Source organism: Erpetoichthys calabaricus, chromosome 3 (assembly GCF_900747795.2).
Source record: "Erpetoichthys calabaricus chromosome 3, fErpCal1.3, whole genome shotgun sequence".
Lineage (NCBI taxonomy): Eukaryota > Metazoa > Chordata > Cladistia > Polypteriformes > Polypteridae > Erpetoichthys > Erpetoichthys calabaricus.
In genome coordinates, this window is record NC_041396.2 from 134,347,395 (window position 1) to 134,371,674 (window position 24,280).

At 36.2% G+C, this 24,280-nt stretch overlaps 1 protein-coding gene across 1 annotated transcript in view; it reads right to left on the minus strand.

Moving 5' to 3' along the window:
• The window catches only part of LOC114648382 (leucine-rich repeat and fibronectin type-III domain-containing protein 2), a 131,639-nt gene extending 129,545 nt beyond the window's left edge, over positions 1-2,094 (minus strand). Inside the window, exon 1 of the mRNA XM_028797370.2 lies at positions 2,028-2,094. The gene's annotated coding sequence lies outside the window, so the exon portion shown is untranslated. The remainder of the gene's footprint in view (positions 1-2,027) is intronic.
• Between the last annotated feature and the right edge of the window lie 22,186 nt (positions 2,095-24,280).

A 24,280-nucleotide genomic window follows, 5' to 3' on the forward strand; every position in this document is an offset into this window, starting at 1 on the left:
ACAAATCTATATACAGTCCCTTCTTGCCACCAGTCCATCCGCTTCTACTCCTCCTCAGGCTTTGTCTTCTTCCTCCCGACTCTGGCCCCTCAATGGAGTGAGGCGACTCCTCTTATTCAGGTCCCAGGAGTGTTCCAGGTGGCTCATCAGTATTATCTGGAATCACTCCCAGGTGTGCTGGAGGTCCTCTATATGGCTCTGCAGCTCCCCCTGGAGGCCCCCACGGGAACCAACAGGGCTTCACCAAACTCCAGCTCCCGAAATGCCCTGCAGGAATCCGTGCTGCCACAGCCCTCAAGATGGCTGCCCTCTAGTATCCCAGGTGATGTATTGCCTCACCAATGTCCTTTCCCCTGGTCCTTCCACTCTGTTGGCGTGCCCATCACACAGTATATAATGTAATTTATATTAAAATGTTCTAATGTTAATGTCAAGATATTAGCGTTTTTAAAAATAAATGAATGTGAGTGAGTAGTAAGATTGTAGTGCTTTGGAATCTACCTTACTTTGCTGTCTGTTTTCCAGGATTATATAACTTCTAGTCTTAAAGCAGCTAAATTGCATAATTTAAGTGACATGCACTGAGCTGCAGAACAATGTTCTCCATGGACTGAAATCTACTAGAACTCATTAACTCAATGTAATAAACCAAAAATAAATTCACATATTACAAGGTCACAAGAACCTGGATCCCATCCCAGCAGCAGTGGGTGCAAGGTAGGAACAAGCCCTTGAGTAAAGATAATTTCAGACTTTTAAATTATTCAGAGACATTTATTCTTCATGACAATAATTTAGGTCATAAAATATGCATATGTGGCTTGGCAGCCAAATAAAATATGAATAGCTAGCTTATCTTAATTAAGTAGGATGTAATGTTTAGATCTTACTTTATAGGAGTTTTTCTTTGTTGAAGGTCACGCTCCAACTAGAATTTACCTTTTTCTGCTTCAATACTTCCTGTTACCTACATTATGCAGAAAATCCTAGGCCCATATCAATTTAATATTTTCAGTATTTCTTCTTTCTAAAGGGCTTTATATGCAGAAACGGCACAAATGGATAGAATTGTGTTGCTTTTCTCTGCAATCTAATCGTCAACCCATTGTTAGCATTTTACTTTTTCAGGTACCATTTATTTTTAATTTAATAATCTCCATACCTGTAAAGCTGTGCCATTTAAATTTAAGTGGTAAAGCTGGCATTTCATATTTACATAACAGTGCCAAAAATCACTCTCCTCTATCTCAAAGGATCTGTCATCATAAAAACCTCACCTTATTGATCTGTAGGGTATGTCTAGCTCCCCACAAACACTGCAGGCAGTCATGTCAGGATAATACAATAAATTTATGGATGTTATTCTAAATTCCTTTAGAGAGTATTTTCAGGGCACCTTAGTTTAGTAGACATCATGATCTACACAAAATTATAATAAAAACAACAATTCCATTACATGTCATGTACTATAGTTTTTTGTGAGTAACCATGAAGTAATATACATCACATTGTACATTTTATTTCAAATTAATTTACTGAAAATTTTACATGTCATACTCCAAACTGGAGGTCTTGCAACTGAGAGTCACTGTACAGTGCGTGGGGGAAAATAAAAATCCCCATACTGTAGCATGGAGAGTTTCCCCCTTTCCTTTAAAATAAGTATATCACAATTTACAACTTCTGGGGCACTGTTGGAAGACTGAGGATAATGATAATGTGTTTTTTTTAATTCACATTTCCTAAAATACAGGTTGCCCGATCAAAGCTGCTATCACCTTTCCAAAAAATTTGAGAGTTTTTTTTGTCAGCTTCATGGTCTTTCTGCAAAGTAGCTTACTACTTAATTTTATATTCTGTAGCAAATAATTATATTATCATTACATTCACCAAACTAAATAAAAACTATAGAGGAAATTGGCTGATGCCCCTTTCTCCTAAGATCAAAAGCATTGCATTGGCAAATAGCCACAGAATCTTCAGTACTGTCAGCAGCAACTAATTCATTTTACATTCAAAAGATTTACCTATTTAGAGCAGAATTCTGCCATAGGGCCACCGTCACGCTGTCTCCTGTTTTGGACTTAGTTTCTGGCCTAAAATAGTAAAAAAAGAAAAAAAAAAGTAAAAGAAAAAATAAAGTGAAACTCTTTCATGCATTTTTTTCTGTTTATATCTTTTTAATTTAAGGAGAGACAATATGTACATTTATCCTGGAAAAGAGAGAGGCACTGCAACTTGAAATACTGTAAATATAAAACTTGTTAAGGTCCAAAAAAGCCATTGGTTATTACAGTGAAGGGGCTCATACTTTCATCTACTCTTGACCCCAACTCTGCAGAAGATAATAAGCAATAAGGGCAAAGCACAAAAGGGTGAATGTCTGCTGTATATTGTTCAACCTTTCCTTATCACTACAGAAATAAAGGTGTTAGTGGCCAAAAGAGACAATTTTAACTGAACACATCTCTCTGCAAAAAATATAAAACAGGCAAAGGAACAACTTAAACATAAAACTGGAGCACTGCCATTTAAGATATTTATTCTAAACAAATCCCCACATTTAAAATAATGGCATGGAAAGCAAAGAGCTAAATCACTAGATGGTTAAAGGTTTTAGAGAATAAAGTAAGTCCTGCATTTACTACAATACAATGATTGACAATGTACTGAAACTAAACACATTAAAAACATTAGCCGTTTTATTCCCTAATACACATATACTGAATTTGTAGTACTGCTGAAAAGATAGAAAATAATTTTTTGTTATATTGTGATGCTATGTTCTCTATATTACACACACCCACAGGAATGAAAAATCAAAAAAGAGATCTCCTTAATATATTTTTGGTGTCTCCAAGAAAAACAATAGGATCAGAAGCAAATTAAAATGGAGACATTTTCGTTTGTCTCATGCTTCTGAGATTTTTCTCCTGAGACAAACTACCCCTGTAATTTCACCAGTGTCTCCTCTTGCACTTTGGCAGTGACCTCAGCAAAGTCATAAAATGGGCTCAGATTTTCCAAGTAGATTGACTTTTGCAATTTGAAAGTATTTGTATTGTGTCTTCAGTAATAAATGGTGAAATGAATGACCAGTCGTTCCTGGTAATAAAACACTTTACCATGATCATAAAACTGTAGTCCTTGCTTCTGATTAATAATATTAGTTGCTCTAATTTATATTGCTGTGCTCTGATCAGGCTCATTATGGAAGAAAAGATGGTCCATGTGGCATAGTGATTAAGACATTGGACTTCAGGCCCTGAAACTGTAGGTTCAAATACCATTACTGACAACTGTGAGACCACAATAAAGTCACTTCATTTGGCTTTGCTCCAATTGGAAAAACAAAAGAAATGTAACCAATCATATTTCAGATGTTTAAGTCACCTTGGATAAAGGCATCTATCCAATAATAATGAAGTCTTGAAAGAGATTAAAACAAGAATAGAATGAGACCTCACAAAATATAGCACACTTTTCAAAAGAAACTCTCAAACAAATTAACTCTTTTTACCTCAGTTGTATCTCATGTCTCCTCTAAATCTACGGTTATTTCTCCTAAGGAACATCTCAAATAAAGTAAATTCCTAAACTAAAGATACTGTAAATGAGAATCTCTTCTGTGTCTCATGAGCCATCAAAGATCAACCTTTGACCAGAAAAATTTTGCTATGGGACAGCAATGCATTTGCATACATTTTGTTCACAAGTTGGTCTCCTGTTTACTAAGATTGTGAACTGGTAATTGCAAATTTGAAAATGAATTGATAACTTAGATGTAAACAAACATTTTAGCCTAAACAAATAAAAAATATTCTTTATATATGTTATTAAACTGAACTTGATAATGTTTATATGTGCATATCAGATATAGCCAGGGTAAAATATACATCAAAACTGACTAATACTTGAAATGGGAAATGTTATACAATTTAAATTCAAAGAAAAATAGGTCAAAGTTTAAAAAAAATAATGGGATCCATCATTTAAACAAAACTAAAATAGTTGCTTGAATAACAACATAACAGTTAAATATAACCTACAGTATCCTCTTGTCCACTCAAAAAGTGTAATGCAAATTTCAGTCTCTCTATGCTGCCATCATTTTTATGGGCCCCTACTATTTCATTTACATCTTTGACACCTAAGTGTTTGACATTTGAGTGAAAACATTGTTTAAACCTTTAACAACTGCTAATCTTTAATTTTAGTGGCACAGTGGATAGTGGTGCCTTTATCAGAGTACAGCATCCTGGATTAAAATTTTAATTTTCTACGTCAAGTCTGTGGGGGTTTTCCTCTCACATCCCCAACCAGATGTACTCCTTAGGAAAAATAGGGATTCAAAAGTGGAGTTGTGTGTGTCTGTAAAAGTGGGCCTTGCAGTGGAGTGTTGGCTTGTCCATGGTAGCTTCCTGCCTTGTGCCCTTTGTTGTGTATGGCTCTGGCCCCTTTGTAATCTTGAACTGGATTAACAAAAGTTTGAGAATGTTATATAATTTATAATTTTTAATAAAGAAAATTTTTTAATTGCAGCCTGAAACAAATTGTTTTCCTTCATATACTATAACAGTTGTTTTTAATTTATCTGTGAATCAAAAGAACTGGCAGCTCTAAAAGGATAGAAAGATGGCCTCATTACAGTATGTTATCAAGATCAGTGATGTTTATTGTATGGTTATTTCTTCTCAAGCTTGTGGCAAACAGTATCACTATTTAGAGCAGTATAGTGGTGCTATCCTCATGAGCCCAGTGTCCTGGTTTTGAATCCCATGCCTGGTCATTGTCTACATAGGTTTTTCTCTAGGGATTCCAGCTTTTATCACAGACATGTGCAGGTTAGGCTAACTGATGACTCCACATTGGCCATTTGTGGGTAATGTGCTTGAGTGGGCTCTTAAGTGGATAATCTGATCTAGAGTTAGTTCCTGCCAAATGCCCAAACATGCTGAGACAGACTATGGCTTTTATGAACTAGAATTATATTATGAAGAATATTATAATAACTTTGAATTACTACTAGCACTAAACACAATTTTACATAAGAATTTGGATTTGTAAACACATTCAAGTTCTATGTAAAGTCTATCTTAAAAAAAGCTGGATACAATTTAACATATACAACAGACAAGTGCCTGTGTATTTGTGTTAGGAAGAAAAAATGTACAATAAACAAACCATGTGGGGGGATCAAAAAATCAAAAATAAAATACCAAATAAGGATTTAAAAATAAGAAAATTGGTCTTATTAGCCAGTTCTCTTGTTTGATTTTATATGCCAGTTACAGTAGCTTGGTAGTGCCTTTCTTGCACCTGCTTAGGCCATGTGAAGGTGGTTTATAGCTATAAAGCTAATGGCTGATAACTGCGTGGTGGGCAATGGGTGAGAAAAAATTTAAAAAAAAATCGATGCGTAGGTTGTAAAATGACTAGGCTATAGGTTTTGGCTGAAATCAATTTTATAATTAGAAGCCAATTCTTGATGATAATGACACACATTCCTTTATTTAATTATATGGTTTGGCAATGCAACGTATATTCCATCATATTTAGTAACTGGCTATGAATTAAGAAAGTGACTAAAATGAAATCTTACAGTCACTCTGGCCCTGCAGAAATTAGGTTTGAGACCCCGGTTTTCAGGATGAGCAGCATGGATTCGAAAATCTGTACTAAATGTATTATTACATTGCCAAAAACCAGATGGTGGTTATTGTCTTTAATTTAAAAAAAAAAAAGGAAAATGAAGCAACTCTGACAATTACATCACAAAGAAAAACAGGTTGCTTTTGTTGTCCACTGTATATCACAAAAATGGCTAAGTTAAAAAAAAAAAAAAAAGATTAAAATTCTATATATAAAACTGTACTTTTCAACATTCTAAGTATATGTTAGCAGTTTTAACCATGCAACAGATGCAAGACTTAAGAGCAGGTTGTGAGATGAATTCAGTTTCCATATACAGACTTTCAAGAACTGCAAGCCCAAGATAGCATGGAAAACTGCTGTAATTAATGTTTCTTCCCTTTTATCTTTTAAATTTAAATATTATTACAGAAATATTGTTATAATAAATGTATATTTAAGAACTGAAATAATTTGTTCCTTCTATAGTTGGCATTTAGATTGATCTTCTGTGAACATTATTATTATTACAAAGATGGATAGATACCCATCAATTTTTTAATGACAAATGCAATCAACAACACCTCAGTAATAAACTCCACCACAACCAACTGCTGCAGTTCCCCATCAAATAAAAATTAATATCCTGCCAGCTATAAACAGAAAAAAAATATACAGAGTGACCAAAGCAATAATAACTTAGGTTCCACTATCACAAAAAGATTACAAAGAACTGAGGCTTTTTTTAATTTCTCGACCGCTGAAAAAAATCAAAGTCCAATCAGGAACTAGTGACTGAAATGTTATCTTAAGGGGCTGTGCTATACACAATGGCAGTAGGGCCTTATCTGACTTCTTATATGATAAGAATACATAATAAGACATCCTGAATGACACTCCAGGAGATACACTCCAAACCTTCATTAAGAGAGTAGCCTCTACACATATTGATCTAGAAATTGAAAACTTCACATTTACTCTGGTATAATAAAGAAGAGGGCGGCATGGTGGCGCAGTGGTAGCGCTGCTGCCTCGCAGTTAGGAGACCTGGGTTCGCTTCCCAGGTCCTCCCTGCGCGGAGTTTGCATGTTTTCCCCGTGTCTGTGTGGGTTTGCTCCGGTTTCCTCCCACAGTCCAAAGACATGCAGGTTAGGTGGACTGGAGATTCTAAATTGGCCCTAGTGCATGCTGGGTGTGTTTGTGTGTCCCCTGTGGTGGGTTGGCACCCTGCCCGGGATTGTTTCCTGCCTTGTGCGCTGGGATTGGCTCCAGCAGACCCCCGTGACCCTGTGTTCGGATTCAGCGGGTTGGAAAATGGATGGGTAATAAAGAAGAATCTTTTCTCAGTATGTGAACTGTGAGACATGCCCGGACACCACCAGACTGAGACCACATCTTTATCCAGATCACATGTTTATTTATCAGCAAACAACACAATCCCGCACAGTACACTGTGCCCCCAGCAACAATCACCCCTTTCCTCTCTCCACGGGAGCCTCGTCCTGCTCCCACTCCCGACTCTAGCTCCCTGAGTGTAGGAAGGCGGCCCCTTTTTATAGTGACCCGGATGGGCTTCAGGTGCTCCATCTGACGACTGTTCCTGATGTGGCGGAAATGTTAGGAGAGCACCCGGAAGCACTCCAGGCGTCCCTGGAAGGATCATCCTCCATGTTCCCGGGTGTGGTGGAAGTAAATGTTTCCCGGGCTCTCTGAGACACAGGGCACCCCTGGCGGTGGCCACGGGCCCCAATGTGCTTGATCCTCCTTGCTTCTCTCCCGTGGTCCTCTCCAGATCCAGGGAGGTTGCCCCCTCGTGGCCCGGAGGATGAATACGCCATCTCCCAGTCCTTCCAGGTGTCCCGGCTGGGTCTGTCCCCCAGCCGCTTGTGACACAACAATAAAATTTGCATTTTTTATTTTCCCAGAATGATAGTAAATTGTATTCTTTGTGTGCTTGAGGATCTTAGCACTGCATCAGAATTACTTGTATAACCACACAATTTGTTTAAGCATGCATGGTTTGGATATTCTTCATGTTTTATGTTGTTTTAAAAAATTACTTTAAATATGTGATTGCAAAAATTAGTTTATTTAGTTTATTAATTAGTTAATTAGTTTAATGGATAACAAGTAACACATATTGAGTCCACAAAATCTTACCAATAACTCGTCTCAATTTTGTAAACTTTTCTTTATGCTATAGTGGCAAAGCACTTAGCAGGGATGTTCCATTTCTCTTTCTTTTGTAACAAATTTATACAGTGCATGTTTGCAGATCTCCTGAATAATGATATCATATCAGCAATTGTGCACCCTTGGGCATTCACCCAGGGAACCCTGTCATTTACAACTTAGCTGACTCTATTAGGTCCAGTGGTACAGCAGATCTACTTAGAAGACCACCTGGGCTGTTAAGCTTCTCACCAAATCAGAAAGCTCATTTCTGTGTCCTATGTCCATGATCTCACTCTTTTACTTAGTATACCCTTTATGGGACCATAGAGATGATCATTAACCCAAGAGATTCCCAAGTTAAAAAAAAGACACTTTTTATTGGCTAACTAAAAAGATTACAATATGCAAGCTTTCGAGGCAACTCAGGCCCCTTCTTCAGGCAAGATGTAATACCATTTACATCTTGCCTGAAGAAGGGGCCTGAGTTGCCTCGAAAGCTTGAATATTGTAATCTTTTTAGTTAGCCAATAAAAGGTGTCATTTTGCTTGGCTCTTCTCTACATTCATAATGGCTAACACGGTACAACACCCTAGTGCTATCAAGTAAAAAAAAAAAAAAAAAAAAAAAAGCTAAAACATCACCACTAGGGGTCATTACAGTTACTGCATTCACTGCACTCTACTCATCTACTGATCAATCTCATCATCTCAACTGTTCTCACTCTTGAGCATGCCTCTTAGTTGCTTAAACTTCTCTATTAGCAGAAGTAATTCATCCCTAACAGGGAGACAGTAATCTACTCTTTTCTGAAGAAATCCAATATTTAATAATTAGAAATGCAAACTCTCATCGGAGCAGGATCAAAATTGGTAGAAAATTGGTGAAGGATGTATCAGAAATCAAAGTTAACAAAATAAAAAAATACAACACTAAAATATGTAAATAGTGAGACAATCAGAAATGTAGACAAAATATAGTGTTTACCACAAGAACTCAAGAAGAATACAGACACATTTCTCAGCAAGCAAATGACAAACTGTGGCCTTCACACTCACAGTATACCCTACAGAGTGGGTGTCAAAATCAGATTTTGCAAGGCCACAGTTTTTCTTTTGTCCTTGTTTTAATGGAATTGATTTTTTAAGATTCAGAACCCTTATAATGAAATGCAAATCGGGTCAAACGGGCAACAACAAACATACTGTAGGTGTCTCAAACATAGTTTCTGGAGGGCCACCATTTTCATTTCAACTAATTTCTGAATTTCATGAAAATGTTGTTAATGAAACACATTTAATTCTGTGGCATTGCATAAACATTTCCAAATCTTAACTTTGTCTTGTTAACCCTCACCTTTATTCCAGTGACGTGCGGTGAGGTTCATGGCTGGTGAGGCACTGACTCCTTCAGAGTCGGAGTTACAAATATATGAACCCAAAAGAGTAGCTTATTCACTATTCAATTGGCAGCATGCACATTGACTACTGGTTATGTTTCATATCTTATCAGCATTCTTTACACACACATAGGTAAGGCACATATTTGGATAGGAAAGAACTTTACATTACAGCAGCGAGAGAGAGCGCGGAGACAGCGCATTTGCTCTGCACCCTCTATGCATTCTAAATTTGCTGTTGCAATTTCACAATTCATACTCATTCAATAGAAATGAAAGTATAGAGTGGTGTACAAAAAAAAAAAGATTTCAATTTTGACCTTAATTGAAATGTTTACTTGTTTTTAAAAGCTTTTAATTCTGAAGCTTTAATCAATTTTAATACAGACTGTTCAACAAAATGATAAGAAAAACAAAAGAATATTTTATTTAAGGCCAAAATGTAGTTTTTAAATATTGGATTTTTTTTTTCTTAGTCTGGTCCCATTTCTTATAAAATTGAAAACTGTTTATGGTCTTAATCTTCCTTTTTGGCAGTCAGTTGGAACAAAAAATAAAAATAAATGGACCGCTGCAGTGCACTTGACTTTCTGATATCGCTAACTTATTGGCGCCTAGAGCCTCTGCGTAGAAGAACAGGAATGAGCACCTATTGGGTTCACATCCGCCCCCTCCAGTGCAGCACGGTACTGTCTGCCTCACCTTGTGCCTTTTCACTGCTGTTTTATGTCTGATCAGCAAGACTAAATATGTCATACACATTCATTAAAGATATTATCCAGACTGTGGAAAGTCAGGGTGTATAACAAACGTGTCTGCAAACATTATAATGGTGACATACAGAAAGATGCCAACAGGAATGCCCCAATCGCATGCATCAACCCAGTGTATGAGGGAGATCGCAGTCTGATGTGAGGTGAGACTCTCTTTGAGGAGTTTTTTTCCCCATTTCTTTTTTCAGATGTGCAACATAATTACTTATCTAAAACAACAATGCTTTATGTGTTACAGTAATCCCTCCTCCATCGCGGGGGTTGCGTTCCAGAGCCACCCGCGAAATAAGAAAATCCGCGAAGTAGAAACCATATGTTTATATGGTTATTTTTATATTGTCATGCTTGGGTCACAGATTTGCGCAGAAACACAGGAGGTTGTAGAGAGACAGGAACGTTATTCAAACACTGCAAACAAACATTTGTCTCTTTTTCAAAAGTTTAAACTGTGCTCCATGACAAGACAGAGATGACAGTTCTGTCTCACAATTAAAAGAATGCAAACATATCTTCCTCTTCAAAGGAGTGCGTGTCAGGAGCACAGAATGTCACATAGATAGAGAAAACAATCTCTAGCAAACAAATCAATAGTGCTGTTTGGCTTAAGTATGCGAAGCACCGCGGCACAAAGCTGTTGAAGGCGGCAGCTCACACCCCCTCCGTCAGGAGCAGGGGGAGGGAGGGAGAGAGAGAGAGATAGAGAGAAACAGAGTTTGTTTTTCAGTCAAAAATCAATACGTGCACTTCAAGCTTTTGTGCAGCATGTCGTTTCAGGAAGCAGCTGCACAAAAGATAGCAACGTGAAGATAATCTTTCAGCATTTTTAGACGAGCGTCCGTATCGTCTAGGTGTGCGAACAGCCCCCCTGCTCAATCCCCATACGTCAGGATCAGAGAAAGTCAGCGCAAGAGAAAGAGAAAAGTAAGCAATCTAGCTTCTCAGCCATCTGCCAATAGCGTCCCTTGTATGAAATCAGCTGGGCAAACCAACTGAGGAAGCATGTACCAGAAATTAAAAGACCCATTGTCTGCAGAAATCTGCGAACCAGCAAAAAATCCGCGATATATATTTAAATATGCTTACATATAAAATCCGCGATGGAGTGAAGCCGCGAAAGGCGAAGCGCGATATAGCAAGGGATCACTGTATATGCAATTGTTGTTGTTCCAGGTGCTGTAAGCCTGTTTGCAGCCGATGGTCTGGACCACTTGGCTTTGTAGTGTTCTTTATACTTTTGGCTGTGTGTGTGTGCATGTCCAACCTAAACCTTTAAGTTTAGTGATGCGGCATGAAGGTCATCATCCATAATAAAATGAGGCCTGCCTGTTATTTATTTCTTTTTTGTAAATTGTACTTTTGAACTTTGAGCTTTTTCTAGTTAAGTCTATAAAAAACAAACATTAGCCAAAAGGAATAAAACTTCACTATAATTGCCTGCTTCTTATTATGATGCAACTCATCTAACATCAAGGGCTTGTCCTTTTTCAGCTGAATGCCTAGTTGTGAAGGTATGAAATTCAGTTCCTTTTGCTTGTTGGGTGACTGGTGAAAATATAAATTTGTCCATGAAACTAGTGTTCAGTTCACAGTAGACCTTTACAGCATGCCCAAAAGGCAGTTTAATCCTATTAAAAAAAGAATGCCAACAAATAAGAGGGTACATAGTTTTCAATGTTCTGAAAACTCCAGCCTTACTTCCCAGTATTACTGAAGGTCTTTGTGTGCAAAATCCAAGCAAATGTTCTTTAAGGAATGCACTGTCAAAGTCATGTGTTTGTGTACAGCTAGGGAATGCTTCAGTAATTCCTTCACTAGCTGTAGATGGTAGTTTTAAGAGATCTAAATAGAAAGTACAGTAGTTGTTAATAACTACTTATGAACATCTGATAAACACAATTAAACATGTAATTACAAGTAGTCTGCGGTGGGTTGGCACCCTGCCCGGGATTGGTTCCTACCTTGTGCCCTGTGTTGGCTGGGATTGGCTCCAGCAGACCCCCGTGACCCTGTGTTCGGATTCAGCAGGTTGGAAAATGGATGGATGGATTACAAGTAGTGTATGAGGCCAAGTCTTTAGCCACTGGCTACCCAAGATTTGTATGGTTCAACCAAACAATTTCAGAGAGGTACTGTTAGACAAGGCATTTTATTCAAGACTCATTATTAAAAGCTACACTAGTCAAAGCTAATGCCAATGCTGTCCAAATTGCTTTTTATGTAGCTTTTAAATAATTATAAGGAGTATTGTTTGGTACAAGTCTCTCTTTTTTGTCATATTAGCATTTTGCTATGGCAGACCATATTGAGGGATATATCTTGGGGTCAATGTGTTCAGATACAGACTGTTTCTAGGTGTAATTGTTATTGTTTTATGTGCCATGATCCATTGCACAGTGCCTAGGATCTAGGACAACCAGAATCTTGGACAAAGCATTTTTCAAGAATTAAGAAAACTTATTGGTGTTTCTACATTATGCTTTTTATTTTTTTAAATGTCGTTTAGTGTTATATTTAAATTTTACTGTATTTATAATTAGTGCATTTTGGTATGAACTTATATTTTAGAATCCTATTAGATTCTATTCACACGTGCCCTCGACCTAGCAATTTACGAAGGAAACATTTCTTTCTCAACATATTTTACAAGGCAATTAAAAGATAAATTAAGATGAAAAAAAAAACAATGACGAACAAAGGACAGGAGTTTATCTCAGAGGTAATAAATAAGGGATAACTGCTGCGGATTCTTTTAGATTAATGATGACATTAATATTTGGACAGCAAAGATGACTGATTACTCATATTGTATTGATATATATATATATATATATATATATATATATATATACATATATATATATATATAGATATATATATATATACACACACACACACACTAAGAGGTGCATGCATTCATTGAATTAATTAAATTGAAATGTATCTAACTGCATATAATATGTACTATTTAAACTTGGTTATTATTGTCAAATAACCAGTAGTGCAATGCAAAAGAGCAAGGAGGAGAAGAGGAGGAGAATATAAACAGCATAAGGGTACCAATCATAAGTCATGTCAATAATATATTTTATTGACATTTAAAAAAGCTACTTTTCCTGAATATGAAGTAGTGTGAGTCTGCCCTTCAGATAATCTAAGCTTTCTTCTTTTACTTCTGCAGTTGGCTGCTTGTTTTAACTTTTTAATCACAGCATGTTCAGCCAGGTAAGTAACAAAACTAGTCCGACAGCATTTCTTACAGATTACAAGACCAGTAAGGACACCACTGTGTGACTTAAAAATAAAGTACAAGAGATATTTCTTGTTACTGCTCTGTGTAAAAGTAAATACAACTGCTTTTTGTAAGGATGTGTAACATATTAAGATTTTGAAGTACATGAAGGAATGAGTCAGTGTTTGACAAGTCCATGTTCTGTAGGCATTTTGGGAAGCTTATTACTTGCATATGAAGTCTGATTTGCTGAATAGCCAGAGTGACATGGGCAGGCTGCTCTTCGGAGTTTATATTTTGGGAGCAGGAACTGCCAGTTTGAAAACCTGATATTGAGATGATGACAAAACATACCAGGTTGGAATGAATTTATTGACCAATTAATTGTCTTAGCAAGAAATCGCTGCAAGATGGAAGCAAGCCTATATGCCTTATTAAGCTAAAACCTCTGCTCTTTTGAAAACTGACAGACTGGGCATCTCACAGCTCAGGCTGAATAAAGACCTGCATGTCAGTTTGAGAAGAAATCAGATGCTGGAATAATGGCAAATGCTAACCTGCAAACTTTCACAGTGTAAGTGCTCTGTCAATCAAGCAATTGCTGTGGCATACAGAAACAAATGTATCACCATTTGAAAGTAAAACTTCTGTTGTTGTTAATTGGATAAATGCTTGAGGTTTGAAACAAAGAAGATATTAGTTACAGAGTGAAAACCTTATGCATACTTGGAGTAGGCCACGCAGCAGCCATTTTAGCAGGGGAGAACAAAATGGGGCAAAATAGTAAAAAATAGAATGTGGCATCTGAACAGGAACATTGTGAACATCAGTATGTGAATGAATAATGTTATGCATCTTATGTAAAAATTTGCTTGTCGTCAGTCCCAGGGATGGTGAATGTCAGTGAAGGTTAGCATTTTGCAGCACATAGAATTTGTCAGCATGTACATTAACGCTCAATTCGTCACTGTCATTCTGTATACAAGTCAAGGGAACTGGTTTTTCAAACTGAGGTCATTCCCGCTAGAAAAATAACATAATAAATGTGCATTGCTTGGAACATTTTCAGCATCACAATATCAGTGCAGGTTCAAATGATACTGATGCATATATAGGGACCAAACATTGGCCCGATATTATCTGTTGGTCTCAAGTAATTAGCAATTTTGTGTTCAGATTTCATAAAATAAGAAAAGTATTTAATGTAATTTTAAATACATTGATTTACTGAGGACCTGCAAAATTTAGGTTTAGTACACTTCTGTGCTGAATGCAATATAGTACAGACATGTGCACTGCATGTTGCACATTGAACGTGAATGCTGAGGTCTATGTAGATTACTTAAATTTCAACAGGTTACAGCAAGTGTATTTTATATATATAAAGCTACATGTTCCCGATTGACTGACAGGCTTACTGATAAGAAATCCTTTGCTACTTGCATAAAACTGTGACAGCAGTTTTGAGAGAAAGTGTGATCAGGAGATGGCACCAAGGAGTCAAAATTCATGCAGGGGTTATAACTGGGAAAACAAATAACAAAGCTCTGGACATGTAACAATAATCATGGTTAGAGAACAGAGCATTAAGTCATAATAAAAAAAATATTTACTTTTATTTTTTCTTTTTTTTAATTTTAACCAGTGTTACTAGTCAGAAAATGTTAAGTATATAAATTTGGTATGTACACATGTTAATATAAATAAGAAAGTTCTCTGAACCCCACCAGTTTGTAACATTGAGGGAAACTCCGCCCTCCCACACTACAACAGAAATTCAGGCCCTTTCAATGACTGCCTATTAGGTGAGACTTTTACTATGCCTAAGGCATACTTTTATTTTTTATTAAGTAAGATTTTTACCAAGTGTGCCTAAAGGGAAGTAGCGTAATTCTAACAGCAGCACAACAATTCACATTATAAGTAAAACGATGATTTGATTTTACAGAGTAGATTTTGGGCATGAAGGGGTGTGGGGTTGTCGTGGACCTGAAGGGATGACCGTGTGTGCAAAAAAATAATCACCAGCACTACATACGCAGTATCAAAAATCATGTAGCCTAAATTGTGTACAAAGAATTAATCTAAATTTTAAAAGTTACATAAGCTTCCAACAACATTTTCTTATACTTGTGTTTAAAAAATACTCATTTTTTTAACATCTATTCCATATTACCACCACTGAACTTCATGAATTGTCATCAGAATATTGTTCTTTACAGAATCTGTTTCAAAGAAAAATCATAATACTAAAATTTAATGTTTGATACCATGTCCACAACAACCTCTTTCATTTCTTACATATTAGATATGCATTTATACTATATTTTGTCTGGAAGCACAACAGCATCTTTGTGCTTGAATTTCACAGACTTAATGATTACATTACCAATGTTTTTAAGAAATAAAACCTGTAACCATCTCAGTCTATCCTAAATTGTTCATTAGTTCATATTTATTATTATGACTTGCTCCATCACAATTATTTAGCTAGAAGTTTAAAATTATCATTCCCATTCACACTGTAAGTACAGTATGTATTAATAGCCTATACATTTCTGAGTTCCTACGTGAACTATCATGATAACCGTTATCTATTCCAGAAGATAAACTAAATGGCTTACAGAATGCAAGCCTTAATGATTACTAGTATTTTTATAACTAAACAATAGCAGAAATATCTGTACAAATTAAAAAGAGCAGAATGTTGACACTGATCATAAGGAATGATACAAGCCCATTTCAAATACATCTACAGCCAAGCACAGTTGACTAACTTGCAAGTCCTTGTATTGTGGGGAATTAAAATCTACAACAGTATGGCGAGAACACCTAAATCCTTCCAGTGTAAGATCAATCCCCAGATTCTGCTGAGCACAAAATCCACTTTTTCTATTGAATTTTCAGGTCAGGCACTTTCATGGTTTGAGGCCATGTGCTATTTCACAAATTAAACAAATGCTACTGTAAATGACTCCTTACTGTTCTAGGATTGATTTAGGTCTGAATGTCATGATAATAGTTTAAGTAGTAAGTGGACTGATAACCATAACCACTGCTCTTAAAAGAAAACTCTCTGACCACATTCCTATTGTTTTTGAAGCAATAAATATCTGCAGCGATGAGGAAGAATTTACAGCCTGAAATCCATTTATAAATTATAACAGTACAAAAAAATTTATGGATTCAGTTCTGAAACAGACACCAATTTGGATATTTAAAATAAAAAAAAGCTAGGGATGTAAGTATAGCATATATTATCTAATTGCCTGGCACTGCTAATATTAGCATAATTGAGGTATTCACATTCCAAGTAAGAACAGTGACTGACAACTTATTACAATAATCTCTGTAAAGTTGAAAATGCAAATATGTTACAATAAAATCAAATAGTCACGTTTAAGTAGTTCTCACTGGTTGTCCTTTCACAGATATTAATTGCAAAACAGCTTTTCATAGGCCATTACAAACCCTTTTTGCAAATGTTACTTGATTATTATGGATGCTCTTGACAGGAATCTACTTATGTTTATAAACTTTATTATGTTTTCATATGACTTTGGCTTCTTTCTAAATGGCAAAAGTACATAAACCTGCATACAGTAGCAGGGTCATGACAACAGGAAACATCTTACCATTTAATTCTAAATTATATTACAAAGAAAAAACATTTTCAAGCAACAGGTTCATTGTGTGACCCTTACACCCACTCTGATCAATGTTCACAATGGCTCACTTTCACAGGAATATGGAACAAGCATGATTCCGTACTTTCCACTTGAAATCTATAGCCCACTCTGACTCTGACTAAAACAATCATGTTGAAAAAATATGACATATATTCCTGCTAATGACAGGAAATGAAACATGCAAATTAAAAACCTTTAGACTAAACTTTAACCTTGTAATGCAGTCCACATAAAATTAGTTATATACTCATACAATGTCTGTACATAACTACTGGATAGCTGCGGTGTGCTGCATGCAATCATTGTAATGTTATTTTAGTACAGAAACATGTAACTGAAGTTATTGAAATCAAAGGCACATAGTTTCAAATAACATTTAATTTCTTAAGCACTACTTTATTCCTTGTTATGACCAAAACATGTTTTTTGTACAAACTAAACCTAACAGCTTAAATAATGCTCATCAAACCAATAAAAATGTATCTGTCCATCCACTTCAGGATCATTGAGTCTGTATCCAGTTCTGTCAGTGTCATGTAAAGACATTAAATTACACTAGCTATGCTGATAGTAAAGAAAGTGTAATATGTTTCAAATGTTCTAATATAAATAACTTTATTTCCAAGTATGCTGTAGTTAAATGCACTTCATTTGCCAAACTAAAGTCATCTTGACTGGGTTTTGACTTATGATTATTAATTATTCATACAGGGCAGCACGGTGGCGCAGTGGGTAGTGCTGCTGCCTCGCAGTTGGGAGACCTGGGTTCGCTTCCCGGGTCCTCCCTGCGTGGAGTTTGCATGTTCTCCCCGTGTCTGCGTGGGTTTCCTCCCACAGTCCAAAGACATGCAGGTTAGGTGGTTTGGCGATTCTAAACTGGCCCTAGTGTGTGCTTGGTGTGTGGGTGTGTTTGTGTGTGTCCTGCGTTGGGTTGGCACCCTGCCCAGGATTGGTTCCTGCCTTGTGCCCTGTGTTGGCTGGGATTGGCTCCAGCAGACCCCCATGACCCTGTGTTCGGATTCAGCAGTTTGGAAAATGGATGGATGGATGGATTATTCATACAATCATCCATCCATTTTATCATACAAAATTTCCCATTGCAAGTTTTAGTGCCGTTGACGTCTGTTCTTGTAGAACTGGTGCATGGCAGGAAATAACTAGGCACTCACTCATTACAGATGAAAAAAAAATTACATCTAACATGTCTTTAGAACTTTTTTTTTTTTTTTTTTTAGAAATAAAACACATGAAAACAGGATGTTTTGAGAAATAAAACACATGAAACAGAAAGAACATGCAAACTCCACCTGGATGGCAACTATGCTTAAAAATTGAATGCAAGCCCATGATGATGTGCAACAGAAAGGCCAAACAGTATGCCTTGCAAATGTTCAAATGTCTTCAGCTACAAGGATTGTAGTAATGATAATAAAACATACATTGTAAATTGTGTTTATTATTGTGGATTTTGGCCATTGATTAATGCATTGATGCTTTGCACAAACTAGCATCAAATAAATAGTTAGAAAGTTAATACTTTAATAGATATATACTTAATAAAGTGTTTCTACAGCTGCAAGAAAACAAATAAGCAGCTACCACATGCAGTTTTTAAAGATTTAAAAGGGTTAGTTGTTAATAGATGATATGTTAATAGATAAATCAAAAATACATATTTTTTAGTTCATAGTTAATAGGTGATAACAGATAAATAGTTAATAAAGAGTTTTTGCAGTTGCAAGGGCACAGAAATATGTAGCTGCCACATACAATTTTTAAAGGTTAATAGGTGATATTTTAATAGATAGAGTTGAAAATATTTTAGTTAATAGTAAATAGGTGATACCTTAATAGATTAATAGTTTATAAAGAGTTTCTGCAGCTCCAAGAACACAGAAATATGCATCTGCCACATACAGTTTTTTCAGTTACTGTCCTACTATTATTTGAGACCATAGTGACCAGTTCTTGTACAACATGGAGTTAGCACCTTATACAGTATTTCAAGCTAGAATCAATAACATTTTCTACAAAACAGCTGATTGAGATATGTCTCCAACAGATTTCTTAAAATAGCTAATCTAATAAGCTAAACAGACCAACTAAACATTTTTTATGGATCCATTCTGACTTGATATAGATCCTATTTAACATTCAGTTTAATAAAGATCATGTATTCTATGCTTTAGAGGATATTTTCTTAAACTTTAATCTGTGGACCCAAATAAGAAACTCAGTAGCATACCAAGACTGAGAAGATTATTACCAGGGCAGCCATACATACACAAATAACAATGGACATATTATAAAAAACTAATGTAAACATTTTGGTTTCCATTTAAGCATATTTCTCATTTACATATTACTAAAGGAGTGAAATGGAAAGCAAACATATTTTTAATAAAACAATTATTCTCTAGAATGGATTAGACTCCTGAGGTGTATCGCTGCCAGTGTAAATGCTTAGCATAAACTGTGGCAAAGATGAGAGAAATACTTTTTTTTTTTTTTTTTTTTTTTTTTTTTACACAATGGATGAGACACAAGAATGTAATTATTTTTGAAAGGACAGAATGAATAAATACTTAACTAAATTAAGTGTTTATTACTTAAAGTAGTCAAAAATAAATAATTGATGCAATTTATTTAACTTGAATTAAATAACATTTTTATAACAATTTCAAATGAGCTCCACCATTAGTGATACATTCTTCTAAATGAGTTTTCATATTGTTCACCATATGCAATAAAATACAATTTATTTTTTTGTATAACCCAAAATCACACAAGAAGTGCCGCAATGGGCTTTAACAGGCCCTGCCTCTTGACAGCCCCCCAGCTTTGACTCTCTAAGAAAACAAGAAAAAACTCCCAAAAAAACCCTTGTAGGGAAAAAATGGAAGAAACTTTGGTACTAGGGTGTTGTACCGTGTTAGCCATTATGAATGTAGAGAAAAGCCAAGCAAAATGACACCTTTTATTGGCTAACTAAAAAGATTACAATATGCAAGCTTTCGAGGCAACTCAGGCCCCTTCTTCAGGTTAATTACATCTTGCCTGAAGAAGGGGCCTGAGTTGCCTCGAAAGCTTGCATATTGTAATCTTTTTAGTTAGCCAATAAAAGGTGTCATTTTGCTTGGCTTTTCTCAAGAAACTTTGGGAAAGGCAGTTCAAAGAGAGACCCCTTTCCAGGTAGGTTGGGCGTGCAGTGGGTGTCAAAAAGAAGGGGGTCAATACAATACAATACACAGAACAAATCCTCAATACACTGTACAGTATAAAAATATAAATCTTAGAAGTACAGAGTAGAATTTAACAGTAGATGATATCACATAATATGATTTGGATTTGTTTAGAGTCCTGGAGACCTCATTCATCAAGCTGCCTCCCCCATTTGGCCATTCCACAGCTGAAATAGTGCTAATCCGATGAAAGGACCCCTCTTTCTCACGATCCTCCATCAGGAATGACTTTACCTTAGGCAGGCGGGCCATATGAAAGTTTTCATTTAAAAATTCAATACACTGAGTACAAATGTTCAGTCTAAATGTTCAGTTAAAATATTCTTTAAAATATGTATCCACTATTTGTATTTTACATGGGTGATAGGATAAATTCTGAGGAAGAATTCAGTGAACAGTCCTTTCCAGTCTGACCATGCACTGAACGCAGAGGGCTCCACTGTAAAGTCTGCCCTGCCCTTTTGATATCTTCCGGTGTGCTTTTGGTACCCAGTGGTCCAAACATATCCTTCACTCTACTGAAAGGCTGACATTTATCAAACCCCTTTATAAAAAAAAAAAAAAAAAGCATTACGTGAAGGAAATCTTCCTTATTAAGGCCTTGCCCACATGTACCCAGGTATTTTTTTTAAAGCTGAACTTTATGTATGCGTTTTGGCCTTTCATCTATATGCAAACCGCAGTTTAGGTCCCAGAAAACGGACATTTTGAAAAACTCCTGCCAGCATGAAGATGCTTAGAAACTCCATCTTCCCTGTTAAAGTGTAGACAGGGAAAACTGCGTTTTTGATTTGTGACGTCAGAGTGTATGCTGGTATGGCAAGAGTTTTCATTTGTCAAGGACATCACTGTTGTCTTTGAGTGATCGGCTTCAACCACACATCGAAGGAAAGACAACTATAATGAGATTGCCTGTCAGTGTTATGAAAAAAGTTGCATGCACATTATTTACCAGAGGACGGGACATTACGCAAGATGGCAAACGCCTTTGGGTTGTCAAGACAGGTGGTATCTAAAATAGTAAAGCAAGTGTGTGAAGCAATTACAGTCCATTTGGGCCCTGTGTATATACAATTACCTGTCACTGAGTCCAAAGTAGAGGAACTTGTAGCAGGGTTTCACAGGGACTCAGGTTGAAATAACGCAACCATCCACAAATTCCATGGATTATTTGAATAGAAAGGGGAGGTTTTCTCTTAACATACAAGCCACCTGTGATTATAAGTGCTCATTTATTGACATTGTACAGAAATGAACGGGTAGTGTTCATGATGTCTGTATTATCTCAAATTCCATGCTGAACAGACATTTGAGAAAAAAAAAAGCGATGGATTTTAAATCTAAATGAAAATTCCCTTTGTTATCTATGTCTGCTTCATGTTCTTGACAGCAGATTTTTGCATTTTCGTGTGTGGATTTTTTTTTTTTTGTTTTTCAAACACAAAGAAGGAAAACTCCCATTTTATAAAATACCTGGGCATGTGTGGACTAGGCCTAAGGCATTTTAAATGTAATAAATCTTCTTTGTGCCTCTGTTAAAGATTTAGTTTATGAGTTTATGCCATAATGGCCAACACACAATGAGTTCTTGACCAATTGTCCATCACAATTGCAACTGCATTTAGCATACAATACTGCCACTGCATTAAATACACCTCCAATACATAAATATAAATATCTGTGTAGCCCTTTTGCTGCCAATTGACTCCTTAAACCATCTGGAAGAATATTTTGGGTAACTCCAAAATGAATTTACTTGTTTCCAAAGCTGGTCTTTGTACTTTTGGAAGGTGATCCCAGTGCTTGGCAGACCAGCTCAAGACTTGATACACAACACAACAACAAGAACCTTAAAAAGAGTTTTAATAATGTTGTGAAGAAAAGTTAAGAATCCATTTAAGAGCCTGGTCTAGTACATTATTAGTGGTGGAAAATCTGGATTTAGCCAACCCTGCATTTCCGGAACAGATTAAGTCAGAATTATTTCATGTATGAGGCCAAAGATGTGGATAACTCACCAGTCCTGCTTTTTGGAATGGCCACAGGATTTGCCTGTTCCAGAAGGAAAGATATGACGAAATCCAGCTCAGTTACAGGGCAACCAGTGCTCTGAAAGTGCAAATTTAATGCGAAGGATTAATTTTTTTCACTCTCAATAATTAAGGATCAGAGCATCTTTCCATAAATGCATACTGATCCCCAGCTACACTTTTTAAGAAACAGAAAAAGCCGACAAAATGTTGAAAATGTCATGCCCCTTCGTGAATGAGCAATTGACCCAGAAGTACAACTCCTTTGGAATATTCTGCCCAGAGAAAGTTAATCAGACTGCAACCAGATATTATGGCATAACCAGAGAAAAGTCTACATGAACTCCACCATCAGTGTCACACATAATGGTTCTGAGCTGACATTGATGCAAATCATGGACATTTGTTGCCTTTTTTTCTGTAAAGGGCAACTTTCTTCACAACATTGCCTTTCAAAGAAATGCCTCTGATGACTCTCCTCTTCAGCAGATACCTATACCGAATATGCTTATTAATGCAGTTTCAATTCGTGTTTTGGTAATGGAATAAGGAAACACTATAAATTCTGAATTGTAGTTTATTTGGCTGTAGGTTTTTACAAATGGATCACATGCATATACTGAATATTAAATGCTCAGTACAAATATCAATGTCCTGTCTTATCCATTCCTTAAAATAATGAGATGCCATGCATACAATTACTGTACAAATGATGAGGCCAAATTTCCAGAGTTTCACATTTGAAAAATGTAAGTTACCAATTGAAAGAGTGAGTACGGTCAGCCGTCTGTAGTAGATTTCTATATCAACATTATTAAGGTTTGCTTTCTTTTGGAGTGTTATTACTGGACAATACAGAGTTCAGTGCAGGCAGGATAGCGTTACACATTTCTCACAGTAGAACCTATACTATATATTATATATATATGTATATATATATATTATATATATATGTATATATATATATATATATATATATATATATATATATATATATATATATATATATATACTTGCGGTGGGTTGGCACCCTGCCCGGGATTGGTTCCTGCCTTGTGCCCTGTGTTGGCTGGGATTGGCTCCAGCAGACCCCCGTGACCCTGTGTTCGGATTCAGCGGGTTGGAAAATGGATGGATGGATGGAGATATATATATATATATATATATATATATATATATATATATATATATATATTAAACACTTAATGCCAAGGGTCTTAATACTTTTTTTGATATTATTAATAATGTAAAAATGGAATACAATGTTTACTTTAAGGCTTATAGCATTACGAGTAAAAAATATTGCATTTTGACACAATGCAACAATTTAGCACACAAAATGTTCACAGATTTCACTGTATAACTGTTTTACGCATTCATTCTTTCAGTGATATTCCTCCACACCATCTGCCTTTCCTTGGTAGCTGTTGCTGTATTGCTCCACTTTTGTTAGATGTGCTGATTATCTTTATGCACTGCCTCAACCACCTCTTGATCTGCTGCCATGAAAGTTGTTCTGTTTCTCAGACTTGTAGTCTGTGGTTGATTGGCTATTTAGTGCTTGACTCATAAAGGCTTGTAGATAATACCATGAACATGCATTTCTCTGGATCAGCCTCCCCGGGACTGTGTGAGCTGATTGAAGTCCTGCGTTCTGGAAGTGGCTAATCTGCTGGTGTGATATTCACAATATAGCAGGATAGAATTCATTCTGAAATCATTGGATTATCTAATCTCTTGCCCTGGAACAGACCTCTGATGTACCTCAGAGTTTATGTTGTTGCTATTCACTGTAAAAGTGAAGACTACAGCTACAATGATCATTATTTGTGAACTTCAGCCCATGCTAAGAAGATCAAATGATGTAGGCAGGAGACTATTTGCCTTGAACGAATGGCTAAAAATCTGGTGTGAGGAGAACATCATTGACTCCATGGACACTTGAGACCTGATTTTGGAAAGAATGTAGTTTTACAGAAGAGACAGACTACAGTCCAGTTAACAGGGGTCCAAATTCCAACAGGGCAATATTAATAAAGTAATTAAGAGTATGACCATATAATTCTATGGATACATAGCCTACAAGATACATTAGAACACATTAAAACATAAAC